Below are 2,716 nucleotides of genomic sequence, written 5' to 3' on the forward strand. Positions count from 1 at the left end.
AAATGCAAATTTTTTTACAAATGAAAAATGCAAATTTTTTTACAAATGAGAAATGCTATTTTTTTTTCATTTGGGGCAAAGAGTCAGCACGTAAACAGGGCCTATTTACCACACATGATAAGAATAGTTTATGGTATGACCCATAGAATTGGCTGAACATCAGTACAGGCCGATTTTCGCCTCGTCGGCTGAAATCGGCAGATAAGATCGCATCCACCAATGTCAGTGGCTGATGTTCATCTGCTGTGTCGCATCAATTTTACACTGGCTAAATGTTGTGTTGGTTATTTCCAACTTGGATACTGGAGAAACAATCACCTCCTTTTTCCAACACTGGCACAAACTGCACACAAACACCTGTGTGCACACATTTCAACATCAGTATCAGGATTTCAGTCAGTGCTTCCCTAATATCTCACTATTACATCATTATAAATTGCTTGTGGCTATACTCTAATCAACAGCGCTAACCAGCCCTCACAAACCACAAACCGCTAATTTCCTCAAACTGTAAACAACGTGGTGACAATATGATCAACATCCATTGGTTGTCTACTTTATCATCTAGTACAGCCTGTTCCAGAAGTCTCAAATCCAAAGCTTTTTAGCTCATTCAGGATCAACCTCACAGTATCACAGTATCTGGGACAACCAGCCTTGACAACACACCACACTTCACCCCCCACCCTGACCTCAAGAGGGGTGGGGGTGCTTCCAAACAGGCACAAGATAGCTGACTTTGGAAAGTGAGAAATCCCGACTCTTGGCAAAAACTGATGATTAGATCAGCAAAATGCCAAATTGGAAGCATATGCATGCACACAAATATCACAATAAATCACAGCCAGTAAGGAATCTTCCTTATAATTACATCTCCTTTTGTTTCTGTAGTAGTCTACTCCTGTATGGGAGAGCGTTTACGCCTCCACCCAATCCCCCACCCCATTAGCTACCGGTTATAATAACAGGCCTACTGCGTGTGGATTATAGGCAACATACTTCAATAATCAGGTCTGATCTATTGAACATGTGAGGGGCAACAAGCTCTGAGGCCATGTTCCTAAATAGAATGTGGCCGATGCTAAGCTACCACGGTGACTTATTACTGCATGCGTCCATCCATCCATCACATTACAGCATGTAGCATAAACACTGTGACGCATCAGAAAACTTTTTTCACATTTTCACCTTAAGTTACAGCCATAATATGCATTTTATTTTTCCCCCTTAACTTCTGTTTTCAGTAAAAGAGACAAAATACTGACAAGGCCCTGCCGGCACTGGACAAAAGGAAATATTTGAAACATGGCGTCCATTTGAAAAGAAAGACAACCGCAGTCTTGGCTGTCACTCCTAACTGGTCTCCACCCTCCCAGCGAGCCACACCAAAAGCCTTGAGAGCCCGACATGTCACTAGAAGAACACTATCTAGTGTGTGGTGAGCAGTGGATGAGCAGCTGCTTCAAAGAGCTTTTGTTGACCGGCTGGATTTGAGCTGTGAATGCATTTTATGAATAGAGCTACTCACTCGGACAATAAATGACCACACCAAAACCACAGTACTCTTCATCACCAGAGTAGCAGTCGTTGTACAGTGACTTCAAAAGGTGGAGACAGCCAAGATTGCCACTGACCCCTGACCTCATTTCCTCCCTCTATACACTGTCTACTGTCAAAAAAAGGCTAAAATGCAAAAAAAATAAAATAATCACAGCATACAATGAATGGCAAGGTGCACATAAGAACCATCACTATTCATTATCTCTCTGGCACGCTCTCAACTGCTTAACAAGTGTGTGGTATGTGAGCCGTTTCACCCATCCACCTGCAGAAGAGCAGTGGCCTTTCCCCCCCAGCTGTTGTTGAACCGTGTTGCTAATCCATGTCTTATCTGGATCCTCGGCGGGGTGGTGGGCGGACAGTGAATCCATAACTGCCTTTCTAAAAATGAATGGTATGCTCCTCTGCTCAGCCACTGTGTGCTCTGACACCCCAGGCTTAGTCACGGTAAACAGAAGGCATTTCTATGAGCCGCTGATGGCAAAGCGGAGTTACTGCCTCGTCACAATTACTTTAGCAATTAGCAATTCCTGGCATTTCTCCACTGGGCTACATCTGTGTTCACAGACTATAACAATGACAGGGGGGATATATTGCAGTTGGCTACGCTCCATGTTTTTATACTGATGACAAAAGGGGTCGCTAAAATACTTTCTCCCTAAGCAGCTACGTAACAGACGTGGCAAACAGCATTAGTGCTGATTGCCAACACCCCTTCCCTAAAAACACAAATAGTTTGTGCGCTGTGAAAGCAGCTGTGGTTTGATTAATAAAGATTCTGTCTACATCACTTACATGAGCACTCACACTAGGAAACTCCAGTGAATTTGAGCACGGGAAAAAAATGATCTGCCATCCCTGGACAGCACTCGCTAGGTGTTCTTACAGTGGGGGGGGGGGGGGGGGGGGTATTAAGCATCTGTGTTTACAGCCAGACCACGTGGTTATTTGTTTAACAAATTACCAGTAGAGATTTTTGTGTACATGCATGTGCGTGTGACCCCCTGAGGGCTCCATCTCAGCCATGTACTGACTGAGGGACGTGGGCAGGCATGACACCAGACATTACAAATGCAGACCAAAGCCACTCATGGTATTTTCATTTTTCGGAGGCTATTGCTGAAAGCATTTTGTCTTTTGCTGTGCAGAAAGGCAA

At 44.1% G+C, this 2,716-nt stretch overlaps 1 protein-coding gene across 3 annotated transcripts in view; it reads right to left on the reverse strand.

Moving 5' to 3' along the window:
- The window catches only part of arhgef10 (Rho guanine nucleotide exchange factor (GEF) 10), a 48,885-nt gene that overhangs the window by 45,160 nt on the left and 1,009 nt on the right, over positions 1-2,716 (reverse strand). The window lies entirely within an intron of this gene.

The sequence above is a fragment of the Morone saxatilis genome, unplaced genomic scaffold (genome assembly GCF_004916995.1).
Source record: "Morone saxatilis isolate NCDOM2014 unplaced genomic scaffold, NCSU_SB_2.0 Contig3, whole genome shotgun sequence".
NCBI classification, from domain to species: domain Eukaryota; kingdom Metazoa; phylum Chordata; class Actinopteri; family Moronidae; genus Morone; species Morone saxatilis.